The sequence below is a fragment of the Podarcis liolepis genome, assembly GCF_965112155.1.
Source record: "Podarcis liolepis genome assembly, chromosome: 8".
Lineage (NCBI taxonomy): Eukaryota > Metazoa > Chordata > Lepidosauria > Squamata > Lacertidae > Podarcis > Podarcis liolepis.
The window spans coordinates 32,309,369-32,325,952 of NC_139560.1; the positions used below are offsets into that span (position 1 = coordinate 32,309,369).

At 41.6% G+C, this 16,584-nt stretch overlaps 1 long non-coding RNA gene across 1 annotated transcript in view; it reads left to right on the top strand.

Annotated features, from left to right (window-relative positions):
• Positions 1-885: 885 nt before the first annotated feature.
• The window catches only part of LOC310713432, a 304,345-nt gene continuing 288,646 nt past the window's right edge, over positions 886-16,584 (top strand). Inside the window, exon 1 of the long non-coding RNA XR_014529239.1 lies at positions 886-1,048. This is a non-coding gene — a long non-coding RNA (uncharacterized lncRNA). The remainder of the gene's footprint in view (positions 1,049-16,584) is intronic.

A 16,584-nucleotide genomic window follows, 5' to 3' on the forward strand; every position in this document is an offset into this window, starting at 1 on the left:
TTGTTCTCCATACCTGACACTAGGAAGCATAGTTAGCCACTCCCAAGGAGTTTCTACAAGGATTGCAAAGCATCTCTGATAAGCACTGCTACTCACATCTATGTGTGTAAGCCTCTAAGGAGCTGTTGCCCCATCTTGTCTTACAACAACCCCGTGAGATAGTTCAGGCTGAGAGATAATAAGTAGTCTGAGGTTACCCAGAAGATGTGAGTGTGGATTCAAATCTAGATCTCTCCAACCCCAAGTCTAGCACTCTAACCACACCAGCTCTCTAGTATGTGTGAGACCCATTGAATCCAACAATATCATGAGTGGATTTGAACATGCACTTATTCTGATGTGACATTTTATCTGTGCATGTTCCTCCAGAAGCATCAATGCACCTGTCCGCTAGTTCTTCACACAGTGCCACGTGTGGTGAACACACCTTTCCAGAAGGACTTCATCTGTGTTGGCATGTTATCTGTCCCTGTGTAAAAATACAAGGATATCTGTTTTGAATGTCTTTTTGAGTAACTTGTTTGGAGAAAATACTTGGTTTTGGCTTGATGGATGGATGCCATCAGAACCCCATGGAAGAGTAGTGGAATGTAGGAAGCTTCCATATACTAAGTCAGACCACTGGTCCATCTGCTGCCTACACTGATTGACTTGTGGAACTGTAGAGCTGGAAGGTACCCTGAGGGTCATCTGGTCCACCCCCCTGCAATGCAGGAATCTAAAGCTTCCATGACAGATGGCCATCCAAGCTCTGCTTTAAGATCTCCAGGGAAGGAGAGTCCACCATCTTCTGAGGGGGTCTGTTCCACTGTCAAATCCAGTGGTACCTCTAGTTATGAACTTAATTCATTCCGGAGGTCCATTCTTAACTGAACTGTTCTTAACTAGAGGCGTGCTTTCGCTAATGGGGCCTCTTGCTGCCGCTGCGCTGCCGGCACACAATTTCCATCCTCATCCTGGGGCAAAGTTCTCAATTCGAGGTAACTCTTCCAGGTTAGTGGAGTTTGTAACCTGAAGTGTTTGTAACCCGAGGCGTTTGTAACTCGAGGTACCACTGTAGCTCTTACTGTCAGAAAATTATTAGTCAGAATCTCCATTCTTGTAACTTGAATCCGCTGGGTTCGGGTCCTACCCTCTGGAGCAGGAGAAAACGAGCTTGCTCCATCTCTCATGTGATAGCCCTCTAGATATTGGCAATGGTACTTTTAGGGTTTCACACAGGGGTCTCTCCCAGTCCTACCAGCATATGCCATGAATTGAATCTGGGACTTTCCACATGCAAAGAAGATGCTCCATCACTAAGCTAAGTCCTCTCCCCCCCCCCCACCCCGGTGGCTTGTCCCAGTTGGGGGTGACATCAGTTCAAAAACTGTCAAGTAAAGGCAATATGTTTGATGGACATCAGTGCCAGTTACAAGAGGGAGAGGGGTGGCAGCAAGACAGCAAGGAGTTCAGCACAGCATAGGCAATTGCAGCGGATCCAACCTTCGCTGGCCATTACTGCACATAATAGTCAATTCCACTTAACACATAGGATTACTTTGTAAGTCAGCTGTTCCTGACTTTTCACCAAACTATATGCATAAAAAAAAATCCTTAAATATAGGTCGGGTGAGTAGTTCTGTTCACCCTCTGCTTCTCATTGTCAAACAATACGTTTCCTTTCTTAGTCACTTCAAACATAATCTGCAGAAATTTTCTGCTTTCAACCCACTTCCCCTAGTTCTTTCTCATTTATTTCTAGTGTCTGATGTTAAAAGAACACATCTCAGTGGATTGACTAAACTATATTATCTAAGCATTAGGCATACTTTAAGGCCTTAATCAACAACCGGATCTTTGCTCTTTCCTAGTGAAAAGCAAGAATTGGAAACTGACTATGAGCCATGAAAGGCAGAAAAGTAGTCAGTGGGTGCCTCACTCCCTCTCCTGGAAAATCAAGGCATAGCACTGGTTTGCTGTGACATCAGGCTCCTGTTTGTGATTACATCTTCTGAAATATTCACAGCAGCTTGTTCCTTAACCATGAGAATGTGACAACTTCCAGGCCTGTTCGAAGATGGTTTTGTTCCAACAGGCATTCAGGAAAGACTGATTATGCCTGGTGGTGGTTTTTTGTCTGCTGTTCCTGTCTGTTTTTAACATGAACTCATTTTTCTGTTTTAAAAATTTCCTGATTAAAAATTTTTTTTTTTTTTTTAATGCTAGTTGCCTTGAAATAAGGCAGGACATGAATGCTCTCATAAATGAATCATCCAGGCAGTCTCTGTGCAAAAATGTATCTCAGCAGTTAAGCAGCCCACAGTGGGCTATAAACTGGCAACCTAGAGGATATCAGATTCAGATTCAGTCTGGGCACCACCACCCTGCTCCAGAAAAGCAGAATACTGCAGCGAGACCTTATGTATAAGCTTGGAATCCTCTTCGTATCAAAAGTGGAACTCCCTGGTCTCTAGATACAAAAGCATTCCAGTCAGGCAAGGTTGGTCATAGGAATAATCAATAGTTAAGACTTCCTATTTTGCATGCAGTAAAAGCCACAGGTTCAGTCCTCAGCATCTCCCCTTAAAACACCTGGTTGTAGATGATGTGGGGTGTATGGGGCATTAGGGGAGGGGTAGTATCCCTGGTTGATGATATGCTCCTTCTGATGTATTTTGTCCATCTTTGGTTCTCACCCCACCCTGCACTCAGCTCTTACCAGTGGCTCCTAGAAGCTGTCAGCAGGTGACACACTCTGGGAACAGCTTTGACTGGCCAGTTAAACCAGATGAAAGTAGCCAATGGGTCTCAAACCCTCAGTTCGGAACTTCACCCTCATGCAAAGACAGGGTCCAGTGGATTCAACTAAAGAGACCAATACAGTCATACCTCGGGTTGAATGCACTTTGGGTTGAGTGTGTTCGAGTTGTGCTCTGCAGCAACCTGGAAGTAATGGAGTGCGCAGACGCTCAAAATGACATCACGCGCATGCGCAGAAGTGGTGAAAAGTGACACGCGAGTGCGCAGATGTGCGTTCACTAGTTACGTTTGCTTCTAGATATGAACGGGGCTCCAGAGCGGATCCCGTTCGTATCCAGAGGTACCACTGTAGTGAGTCCAATGTTCAAGAAGGTGGTTTCTGCACGTGCTGCAGAGGGAAGTAAGGGGCCAATGGGACTTGTCAACCTGGGAAGGGAGCCCATTTAAGAAAAGGAAAACCCTGATCCTAAAACTCCGCTGCCTTGCAGGATATCTTCTGGAAGAGATAAGGAGTAAACCCTACACAAATCTGCAGTGGAGTCCCTAAAATGGTTGGATTGTGATTTGTATGCCTCTTTCCAGCAACCCCTGCAGCCAAGCTAGTGCCAAATGTATTGCTCTGCTTTCCTTTAGACCACATAAGTGAGGTTGAAAGTGAGGTCTTGTTGTCTGGGCATCCCAGCACCTTCATACACATTGCCCATGGTTGTGCCCTGGGGAGGTCACTTCAGTGCTGCTAACACAGGACAGGACTTGGCTCTGCACCTAAAATTTGGATTGATTCCCCCCCCCCCCCCCCCGTAAAAACATAGGGCACAACAACCCAGTCAAAGTGAAGTGCTTGCAAGTCTCATTGCTTGCAACGGAAGAGAGAAATACCTGCTTCCAAGGGTGCCAACTTGAGTAAAATATTGGGTGGCCCAGGTAAGCCCCACCCCACACAATCAATCATACACCATTTGAATGGCAATGTCTATTAACTTTGGGGTGTCAGCCCCCTCAAATACTTTGTTGAGGGGGCTGGAGGGACCTCAGCCCTTAGGAGTTGGCTCCTACACCTGCTTCAGTTTCTCCCATTGAAATCTTTAGGAATTGGAAGTGCTTCGCTTTGGTGGAGTCGTGCCCTGAGTATCTGAGGCTGAAAACCTGGGCTGACAACACAACAAACTGAATGCAGCTGAAAATGAACTGAAAGAAGGGCAACCTTTGAAAGAGCTGTGTTGAATGTATTCCAGGTTCCTGAAGAGGTAAATAGGCATAGCCTTGCTGCTAGGGAGAATGTAGGCAATACAAACTGTGATGTTTAATCCCTTTTGAATAACCCATTTAACACGAGCCAAGTTGTAGTTAACAGAATGTTACAAGCTGCTTCCTCATTGGGTAGAAATACTGGTAATTTTAGATGGGGAAGGTGGGCTGAATTTCATGTCTCGTCTATTATCATAGACTGCTTGCTTCTGTTTTGGATCTAAAATGTAAATAGTTGAAAGTCCTTTTCCCCCAGCCACAAATGTTGTGTGAGCAATAAATTTCTGAAGTATTCCTTGGATATCTTGAGCATAGCTCATCCAAAGGCAATATTTATTCACAGGCTAAGATTTGTTTGGTTTTGTAGATGTATCTATGTACATATGATACATTTGTATTTCTTCTGGGCTCCGTGTGATTTCAAGTAGCAGGGGGAAGGAGGCTCATGTTCCCAGCAATAAACAGATACAATGCTAAAACACCGAGAGAGAGAAAGTTCGCTTGGTTACATTTGCTTCTTGGTTCACAAACTGAGCTTGAGAATATATTATCCATTTAAAGAATTTCAGTCCAATGGCACCTTGAGGAGCATTTTACATGACTAAAGGTCAGACAAGTAAGCTTAAGCGGACTACTTGTCTTTTTGAGAAAATACAGTCACTGGGCCATAGTCACTGCCCAGATTGGATATCTACATTGGGTTTTCCGCTGAAAATTGCCCAACCTGGCTATTTGCCCTGAAAGGTGGTGTTTGCAGTAAACAGCATTTTCAGGGGCAAAATGCACTCAGGAGGGATCGATTTTATGTAGAAAAGTGACGCAGAGCCCCAATATAGATCAGGAGCATGTTCTTGATCAGGAATTCAGGACTGCCTTTTCTCCAAAATAAAAACAGCGAGGATATGTATGCTTGTTGAAACACATGATTAATATCTAAGGATATACAAAACTGACCATTTTTATTTCTCTCAGTTTCTCATTTTTCCTGTGCTTTGGCTTGCACATTGTTTTGGAATGTGCTCTATAGGTAGATTTGCCTTTAAAAGTGGACCGAATTGAATTTCTCCCCCACCCCGACTAATATCATATGCAGTTTGGCCCTAAATATCAGTTCTTTCTTCACACAGAGTTCAATGGACATCTCATTTAGCTCTCGGGTGCAATATCCTTACAGACCACTTGTCTTTTGACCATTTTAGGTGTGGGGAAAGTTACTGACCTCATCACATGGTAAAAATTGATGGTGACAAGTGACAGAGCAATCAAATTGCTAGAAACTCCCTTCTGATCTTTGTTCTGAGCACATGATCGTCAGAAGTAGAGCTGGTGGCAACACTGGGAATAAGGGTTAGTGTGCACAGTCCCCTATTCTAATAATGCCTGAATAAGACTTAGGTTTTCCCAAAACTGACAGCCACAATTGACAGTCTAGTGGGGCAGGGAATATAGAATTTTCCACTCTCCCAGTAATTCAGTCTAGTGCTATGTGTGTTAGGAGAATGCAGTATCACTGAAACAGAACCACTACTTTGAGGAAAGATATCCAGATCCCTCCAAGAAACAAGGAACAGCTGCCTATTCATTGAATCTATAAGACAGATTTTCTGAAAAAGTTCCCTGTTAGGAGAGCAAAAGATGCAATCAATTTGCTCCTGCCAGAAAGGCAAGCAATGGGGGAAGAACAAGTTTGCGGAGGAGGGAAAATCCCAGATGTTGACTGCTTGCAGTCCTTCTCATTCAGACTAAACGATAATATTGAATCCAGCGTCTGGAGTATCTGACACAGAAAAAACATATGAGCAAACAAATTAGCAAAGTCTAATTATCATTTGCATTTCTGTGTCAATAATTTTTACCTGCAGCAAGAACATGCTTGCTTTCTAAGATTACAGCTACTGCTTAATGCTTGTTGAACCCCAAATGTGTTATAGCTAATTTCCTAGCTAATCAGCAATATGCATATATATATATATATATATATATATATATATATATATATATACACACACACACACACACACACACACACACACACACACATATATATATACACACACACACATACACCCCATTGCTATGTACACATTCCCCTTTTTAACTATCACTAAAGTGTGCAGAGAGAGGGAGAGAGAACCTTCGCATTAAGTAATACTGCCAACATATCCTTTAGGTTTTTGTTTCTTTTTAAAAACATAGCTAGAAAAGCATTTTATCTCTATTTATAAGATTGATTAGCAAATAACTAGAGTAAAAAAATGGTGCCCACCATGTGTCATACATTCATTTTCATAGTGCACATCTGCCCTTATCAAAATTCTACCTTCTTAAAAAGATGAGATAGTAGCACTAAAGCAGGCATAGGCAAACTCTGGCCCTCCAGATGTTTGGGACTACAATTCCCATCCTTTACCTTTAATGAAGTCAGGGGTCCCTTTACCTTTAATGAAGTCAGGCAAACTTCCTTGTGAGGTGATGCCTGGTAGGATTAATCCCTAGGAAAAAGGAGGGGGAATACAGTGGAACCTCAGGTTGCGGATGTAATCCGTGATGGAGGCACGTCTGCAACCCATAGCGTTCACATCCTGAAGTGCTTTGTCTGTGCAGGCATTATTTGGGGCCTCTGTGCATGCGCGAGCGGTGAAACCCGGAAGTAACCCGTTCTGGTACTTCTGGGTTTCCTGCGGTCCGCAACCTGAAAACACGTAACCTGAAGCATCCATAACATGAGGTATGACTGTATTAGAATGCAAATCATAGGTTCATAGAGTTGGACAGAACCCTAAGGGTAATTTAATCCACCCCCTTGCAATGCCGGAAGCTCAACTAAAGCATCCATGACAGGTGGCCATCCAGCCTCTGCTTAATGAATGGAGTCCTCCCTCTGTAGATAAAGAGGACTTGGTCTAGGGAAGGGAGTTGGAATAATGCAACAAGGAAGCAGAGAGCGACAGTTAAGTTGAGATGTGCCCTGCAGAACAAAGAGGATACAGAGAATGGATGCTGGTGCTGTTAGTATGGAGTAAGCTGGTGATTTTTGGGCTGCTGCTGCTGCTGCTGCTGTGAGCCCCTTTACTGAAAGCTTCAGGTTGTATATATGTATAAATGAACCATATATCATACAGGCACCATGGCCTCCACTGTGCCTAATTTTCCAGAGGAAACACAAACCCTGGGGAAGCACCTGGAACCCCTGAAAATTTGCACACCGCTCAGCAGAGACTGGGATGGTGTGTAACACTATTAGAATTAGAATTTTGAAAAGTAACACCAGAGTGCCATGTCTAATGTAAACATGTGATGGGCACTCGACTAAGCAGACGACTAAAGAGAAGTGGGTGGATAATAATTACTCCTATTGTGATAGGGAATCTCTTCGTGTGCTCAAAATGTTGTCTCTCTGTGCTGTCCTTTTGCCCCTAAGCTCTTTTCTGAAATTTTGGGCAGGGATTTCAAAATACAAGCAGTACCAGTGCCAAGCCCACAACATATTGCCAGGTTAAATAGTTGTAACTGAGATCAAAATACAGCGCAGTGTTCAAGAGAGGAAAAGACACCCACACTTCCAACGCTCAGTCAGTTGCCTACATCTAGTGCTTTTCCCAGAAATGATACTTAGAGGAGCTTATGAGCTGAAGCAGAACCATTATGTCTCCCACTTATAAAAAAATATTATGCAAGGTATTGGACTTAAGTTTTACAAAATCCCCTGCACTTGTATCACATTATTCTGTGCCCACTTCTTTGTTTCAAGTTTCGCCTAGCATTTAACAAAAGATATGGGCAATGTTATGCCAAAAAGCCCCATTTGCTTTTGCTATTGACTGTAGCCTCTGTGTTTTACAGAGGCCAGAAACTATGAAAATCCAAGTGCTGAGTAAAAGCCCAGATTCTGAATGCTTTAATGGCCTTAAAAAAAATTGAATCTAAAAAACCATGGAGCACACATACATTTAAATGTTTGCTGTCATCCAATGTATATTATATAGTCCAATTGACCCTCCCATCAGATGTCACGGGGATAAAGAACTACACAACTTTTAGAAGAGACAACTTTTGGAAGCCACCCAGAGTGGCTGGGGCAACCCAGCCAGATGGGGCAGGGTATGAATAAAAAAGTTATTATTATTAAAATTATTAAGCTGTTCTGTTATGCAGAGTGGATAAATAGCCCTTTCCTTAGGTCATTTGGAGGACCATGGCCAGTAATAGCCATTTGGACTTTCTATTTATCTGAAACATAAGGAGCATCAGTTGTGTGTATGTCCTAAAACAGCATTATGGACACATAATGCTGACCAGTGGTGGGGTTAGAGAGAGAGAAACAGAGACAAAGAGAGAATGAGATGAAAGGAGCTTTGTTATAGTAAGTCCTGCTAGTATACAGTATATTTATGTGGATGATGAACTCACCTTGCTCCTCACAGCTCCAGGAAGATAATATTAGCGCAGTTTCTCAAACAAACAAACAAACAAACAAACAAACAAATTCCTGTCATTCACAGAAGTTTCTGTTCATCCTGAACCATAATTTCTTTGCCTCGGTTTCACGACACTTCATAGATGAGATTCACACTCAACCTTTGCAATTCCAAAGCCTTCAGACTTGCCACATGGAACACATCATCAAGAGACAGCCATGACTGATTGTATGAATCACAATGGCATATGAGAAAGAAGGTGGTCTCAAGGGCTTTATGTGCTGTGAATCAATACGAGTGACATTTTGTGATGGTGTTTCATTTTGAAATGGACTCGGGCCAGTACCAATTAAAGCGATAAGTCCTTCCTCACTCATTACATGTTGGTGTGCAACTACCCTTTGTTTCTGAAGTTATAATCTGTGGCATAGCATCCATTCCAATCTATCCATAGTGCAGGCCTTACTCTTATTGAAGTACCAAACCTGCATCGAAACCGTACGACTTCAGACTGCAGATGAAGCCTCAGTGTGATTGATTGCTCTTCCTAGCTCAAAATGTTCCCTGAAAAATAGCCGCCTCATCCATTCCAGGGAGAAGCTAAGGACAGAATCCTTTTCTTTGACATCTCTACTTTCATATGCACCAACATTCCGTATTTACCAGAGATATTCCCTATTTTCTGCTCTTTGTCTCTAGTAAATGATTTTCTTTATTTTAAGCCTAGGTGGTGGTTGTGGTTGCTGTTGTTGTTGACCTTTCCAGGAGACACCTTGTTGAAATGTTTTAGGTTTTGCTGAGCCAAATTTTCTCAGTTGACATCCTTCAGAGAAAAATTATGATATTTTACATTTTAGCATCCCCTGCTGAAAAAAATATTATCGCTGGATATTCTCCAACTTTTTCATGGCCACTTCCACTATTCCCAGCAATGCCCTCAAACAATACTAGGCTTAGGTCTTTAAGAAGGATGTGAGACAGTGTTCAGGCCACCAACAGAGTTTTTGCTACCTCCAGCTGCGGCAGGAGCAGGAAAATGCCACGGGGAAAAAGTAACTGTTAGACCATTTATTTTCCCTGCAGAAATTTGATTAAACTGCCTCCTCAGCCCATTCATTCATCCACCCATCCATCCACCCACCCATTAATTAATTATACCACCCTTCATCTGAACTTCACAGAGTGGTCCATGATATAAATACAGTGGTACCTCGGGTTACAGATGCTTCAGGTTACAGACTCCGCTAACCCAGAAATAGTACCTTGGGTTAAGAACTTTGCTTCAGGATGAGAACAGAAATCGTGCTCCAGTGGCACAGTGGTAGCAGGAGGCCCCATTAGCTAAAATGGTGCTTGAGGTTAAGAACAGTTTCAGGTTAATAGCAGACCTCTGGAACGAATTAAGTACTTAACCCGAGGTACCACTGTAAAAGACATAATAAAACAAGAACAAAAAACAAAACAAAACCTCAAACACATTTAAAATACCATAGAATGTTCAACCAGCCAAACTCCTAAAGAGAGAGGAACATTTTTGCCAAAATATATGTAATGAAGATGCCAGGCAAGCCTCCCTGGAGAGAGCATTCCACAAATGGGGAGCCACTGCAGAAAAGGCCCCTTCTCATGTTGCCACCTTCTGGACCTCTCATGGAAAAGGCACATGAAACAAGGCCTCAGATGATGATTGCAGAATCTAGTCAGATTACATGGGGAAAGGCATTCCTTGAGGTACTGTAGTCCTGAGCCATATAAGGCTTTATAGGTCAAAACCAGCAGCCAGAGTTGTCAGGCCAAGATCATTTTTAAAAATTATCATTCTGGAATGGGACGTCCCTATTCCATTGGAGAAATGTTGGAGGGTATGCAATGATGAGGGTCAGGTAAGTCACACTGCCCCATTTGCTATTGCATTAACATCAAGACACATTGCTGCCAAATCGCACACCGCAGCTCTAACAAGTTGATAGCATACTGTTATCGAGGGTTATGTAACTAAATGAATACTCTATAACAATTTTGTTTTTCTATTACATCTTTAAACAAAAGGATAAAAACCTGGCCAGCTTTTAAATCGATGGAAGACAAGCAATCTTTTATAGAACAAATGAATTTTGAAGGTGAAGTAGAGTCTCAAACAATGGGCAGAAGTTGCAAGTTAAGGCCTGGGCACTCCTTGACAGTATGAGAACCAGGGCAAGCACAGTATGGTGGGCATTAAATTATGAGAGCCCATGATGCCATCTGAAGTGGTGCAGTCCAGACACGTATGAATCCAGTTCCTATTAACTACCCATTTCTATACATGCTTACCCAGCCTAATGTGTATAATTATTCCCATCTCAGGCTCCCTGAATTTCCAAGTGAATAAATGTCAGTAGAACTTAATTGGCTTCATTCCAACTACTTCTGTATAGTTGACTGTGGAATGAACTGTTAATGTGTTAAGGATGGAGATAGATGATTAAGTTGCATGCACTTAAACATCTCAAATTACTCTAACTCATATTGCAGAGTTTAATAGTCACCTACTATGCTTGGTGGGGGAATGCCAAAAATAACATCCTTTCAATAGCAATGGACAACAGAGTGAGCTGTAATGTTTTACCAGGGAGGCCTCTATAAACAATCTCTCTCTCTCTCTCTCTCTCTCTCTCTCTCTCTCTCTCTATATATATATATATATATATATATGGAACTCTGCCTATGTGGATAGTGTCATTATATATTTTAGTCACTAGGAGGCACTGGACATAATTTTTTTATGAACACAGGCATTTCCCATTGCTGTTCTGCTCTTCTTTGAGAGAAACAATAAAGTTCTTGCCTCATTTCTTGACTGCTGTCACCTCTATGCCTTCCAATATCCTGTCAATCGATCTACTTAGGAAAATAATATTTCTTATTAGGCCATGAAATCTCCTAGAAATTCATGTGAAAAGAATAAAAGGCAAACACAGAGAAATAAAGTTAGCTTTTAAAAAATCAATATTTGTTGGTAAGAGAATGCAGATTTTCAGGTTACCAAGACTTGCCATTCTTGACCTGAAGAATAATGACCTAAACATTTGCAGTGAGTAAATCTCTAGGCCTAGTCCAATCAAAAGGGCCTAGTTTGTCAGTCTCCCCATTCCACTTCCTTTCCTTATAAATCCATTAGATGGCAGTGAAACACTATCATTTTCCTGACATGGTCTTTGGTAATTATTGCATTGTGCAACAGGAAAAATCACTCCTACTGCCCTTTAGGGCCAAAGCAACTTTAAATGCGTCAGCATTTAGATACACAGAGGAAGCTTATCTATCATTTGGACAGGGCTTTTATAAGATTCAGGTCTAAGTCATTTAACGTTCCCAGCCGCAAATACCTTGGCTATAATTCAATGAAGAGTGAAGTATGCCCAAGTTCACTGAAATCAGAGGACTTTAAACACACCTAACTCTGCATTGGATCGAAGTCTTTCTAAGATTTGTTCCTTAAAAGCAGTTTCTTACAAGGCAAGACTTAAGCTGTGCCAGAAACTGATGTTGCCAAGTTTTTTAGGCCTGCAACGCTATGCACACTTACTTTGGAGTAATCATCCTTGTGGGCCAAAGATGATTTGGAGTGTTTTGTAAGGCTTCAGCCACATACTTAGTACATGGTTTGTAGTGCATGTTCCAAAAAGACTGGGTACCACTACCATAGAGAGGTATGGGGGGGGGTGTTGAGTGAGAGAATATAACAATTATTGTAAGGCTTCAAACTGAAATAAAACCCCTTAATAAAATGTAGATGATGCAAACCCACACCATATAAAGGTTTCTTCGATGCAATTTGATTTCATTTTTAAGTATGGGTTTATATTTTATTAGCCGAAGTATTGTGCTATTACAGTTGTTAATCCTATTACATATATATTATTATGCTTAGCTTCTTGTCATTGTCCCCCCCCCCAATCACTTAGCACAAGGCAGCTTCTAGACAACCTAGAAGCAGATTTAAAAACATAAAGAATTGTTTGAAACTGCCACCAAAATTTAACATAAAATACCAACCTCCACTGACATCAAAGACATACCAACAATTCAAAGTTACGTTTTCATAAAGCCTTGACACTTCTGGATTCTATTCAATCAAACACCTGGGAGAAAAGGAAAGGCTTAACTTGGCAATGCAAAGATGTCAGTGTCGGTACCAGGCAGGTCTCACTGAGGACAGCATTCCACAGGCAAGGGCCCACAACCAAAAAGGCCCTCTCACCTATTGCTGCCGCCCAAGCCTCTTCAGAGGGGAAATCCAGAGAAGAGCCTTAATAGATGATCTTAGGATCCAAATAGATTGATGCCAGGAATAAGAAAAGCATTTAAAAATAATAAAGCAAATGAGAGGCAGTTGACCAAGTCCTAAGTGTTGACCACCACCACCACCAAGAAAAAGGACCATATTTATTGCATTGCAAAAATTGAGTAGCAACTGTGTAGCATATTGTTCATTATACAAAACAGAGATGGAAACAGTTTCGGTCTTAAAAAGATAGCACACATAATCACATTATCATTTACAAACTGGCTACTATATGGCACCTCCCCCCCCCCAAAAAAAAACCTCTAACTTTTACTATTTGGATTTCTTATATGCCTCTTGTTGCAAAAGTTCTGTGGTTTTCTTTGAGATAATACATTATCTTGTAGCATAAGAACATAAGTAGCAGTTTAAAGAGATTGTTGGGGTCAAAACTCATTCGGAAAAGCATGCATCTATGTAATCAGCTGTGCTAAACAGTGTGATTATGGTTTATCATGTCAGCTTAGATTTATCTGAAGCATGCTTCTATTTTTAATAGTACCATTGTAAAAAACAAAAACAAAATCAACAAGCCCAAATTAAAAAGTATGCACTTTTCACTAGACCACAGAAAAACCTTGAGTCACATGGCATTAAGAATCTTATTGGAAGTTACAAATGCCAGTGAAATTAGAGTTAAGGCTAAAAATATAGCCTTAACTCATTCTGTTGTGTTTAGGTATTCAAGGGAAGAGTGTACCTAGGCAGAATGGGGTTAGTTAAGGACCCACCAGGCAATTTGAATATATCCACAGACACAGCATTATATGTCGCCAGTCCCATTTGTGGATAGTGCTATATTAATGACACAATATTTGCTTTAGCGGCCGCTACATCTCTCTGCCAGGTCAAACATTTGTAATCTGGACCCGGCCTTAATATATCCTTTCAAATGGGAAAGCCACAAACAGTCATACGCTACATCAACATAACTTCCCACAATCTATTAGCCTGTCAGGATTACGGCAGAGCCAGTAATAGCAATCATCTTCCACGAAGGCATTAATTAGAATGTGAAAGTAATGAGGCTCCTTACTATGTGCAAATCTTTATCTCACTGTGCTGATTCCCCCCCCCCCCCAGCTTCAAATGTAAAGAAATAAATTCAAAGGAGTTTATTTCCTGCCATTTTCCCTGAAAGAGACTCAAACTTACAGAGAAAATAGGAACAGCTAAAAACACCGGCAGGGGGAAAGCAATAATTAAAATACAATTAAACATTTATATGAAATCTATTAAACCATACAGATCATCTGTGTGTGTGTGTGTGTGTGTGTGTGTGTGTGTGTGTGAGAGAGAGAGAGAGAGAGAGAGAGAGAGAGATTAACACATACAGATAGTTGCAATAAAAACAACACAGCACCAGCTGAGAAGGCTCTTTCCCACATCTCTACCAATCTCTACTCTGTGAGGGGGGTGAGACTGAGCGAAGGGCCTCCACTGAAGAACTTAGACGTGGACAGGTTCATCATCATCATCATCCACTGCCAAGGAGTGTGGTGGAGTCTCCTTCTTTGGAGGTCTTTAAGCAGAGGCTTGACAACCATATGTCAGGAGTGCTCTGATGGTGTTTCCTGCTTGGCAGGGGGTTGGACTCGATGGCCCTTGTGGTCTCTTCCAACTCTATGATTCTATGATTCTATGATCATTATTAGCCAATCATGTAAAGCTGAATGTGAGCAAGTTAAACATGCGTTAGTTGTGAGTCATCTATATGTCTCAACTTGCTCTTCTGGGCCTGTAAAGAAGGTTCTCTCCAAGTTATATACTGCTTTTATTCAGTTTATCTCAGTACAATATTATCCATTTCTTTCCCCTCTGGACTCAAACAGCCTTATTCCAGGCACTCTGCTAACAGTTTTGTCATGCTTCTGCACTCAGGCTGGCACCACTATTTCAAGACCTAGCAGTCTACTATACTTAGCATAATCATTCACCCATCTTGATTAGGAATTCACCACACATAACAGAAATGTCATTTATTCTTAATAATGCTGTAGTGCTCTCTGGTGGTGGAAACAATTTCTTGCATGCTGCTTCAATTGATTTCTCTTCTTCAGAGTTCAGAAATGGTTACCAGTTTGTGTGTCTGTGTGCAACTGAGCTGGTTAGCGTACAGACTTGTGAGAATGGAAGTCCACTTCACCAGTGGCGTTTTCCCACCCACATCTCCTCACTGTCCTTCTCTTCACCTCTGAAAAAGTCTCTCAAAATGGCCTGGTCTGGGCCGATTGAGGGTTTTGATATGTGCACATTCTGTTATGAGCTGACTTGATCCACATTTGTGAATTAGAGTGTAGTGACCCATCAGTTTATACACTTTCCTGAAGATCGCAGCACATTTATTGGCTCAAAGCAATATCAAAATCCACTTCAAAATGTGTATTTTACAATTAGAAGTGCCTATGTCTAGAGACCATGCATTCAAAAATGCACATTTAAAAATTTTCGAGCAGATTCGTAAAAAAACAAAACAACTCCCCCCCCCCAAAAATAGCTGATTCATACTGAAATGAGATGGCATGAACTTGTAGGCAGAAATGCACATCTTCCAAGTATCCCAATTTTCCAGGGACCATCACAGAAGCCATCCAGGTTTCTGATTTGATAAATTTAATAAATAATAAAGCGAGCCTATTATCATCATTATCCATAGCCATATATAGGTCTTCCCTATTGTCATTGGAGAAATGTTGGAGAGTATGGAAATGTGAAACTGATAATACCCCCTAAATCACTAGTCTATCTATCCCTAGCAGTGGGAGGGAGGAATTGAAAATATTTTGCCAGTATAATTTACATGAATGGCAGCTCCATTCCAAACATCTGCCTTAAATGTTGCCCATACCCACTCCTGATAGACCTCCCTGTGCCCCACTCTAGGACTTCCCTGAGGAGGGCAGAAGGTTCTGGAGACCTCACTAAAGAAGTGAAGAAGGAAAGCCCCATCAGTTGACTAGATTTCTAGTCATATATTAGATAGTCTCTGTGTATTTTAAAAATATATGGAGTATTGACATGCATATACCATTATAAAGGTGATGAAAGACTTCCTATAAAGCAACAGTTCGTATTTGCTGCTAGTGTAATATAATGACTTTTTACATACCCTTTAATGTATTTTAAAATTGGATGGCTGCCCAACATCCATAGAGAACTAAAGGCTGGAGTGTCCTGTAGAACAGATTTGCAAAATGACAGGGCACCGGCAAAAGATGGATGAAGGAAGTGTGGCAGGACAAGGACCTGTGAGAAGGAGAGATACAACTACCACCTTCTTTGGGCAGGTCTTTCACTGATGGAAATAAGGAGCAAGATCCATTCAGGTAAGGAGAGTATCATCAACAATACATGCGCTGCAGAGTAAGCAGCATGGTACAGCATGCTTCTTGTCACATTAAGAGTACTGAAGGACATGGAGTACTTTCCTTATAAAATAACTTTCCTGTAACTGCTGGGTGGCTGGAACTGGGTTTATAGCTGTCTTGTGAGATACTGCAAGAGGGAGACAGATGGTAGGCTTACAAGTTAAAAAACACATACACACCTCTCTTCTCAATTAGCTTAGCGCTTATCACACTGTGGGCAGTACAATAAATGATGACTATGTGATCATTGCTGGGTTGGCTTCTTTTCAAAGAGTGGAATCCATATGAAAACAAACCCCAAGAGCCAACAAGAGTTGCAAGTTATGATAGTACAGTATGCAGTTAGGTGACTGATAGAAATTCTAAAGTTATTCCTGTGGGGGAGGTGAAATTCCCAGCATGTCAGTGCTCAGCTGGCTTTTGTCAGCGGTTCCTAATGCACTTACAGTTTGGTTTGTCTGAGAAGCATGGAGGGAAGTGC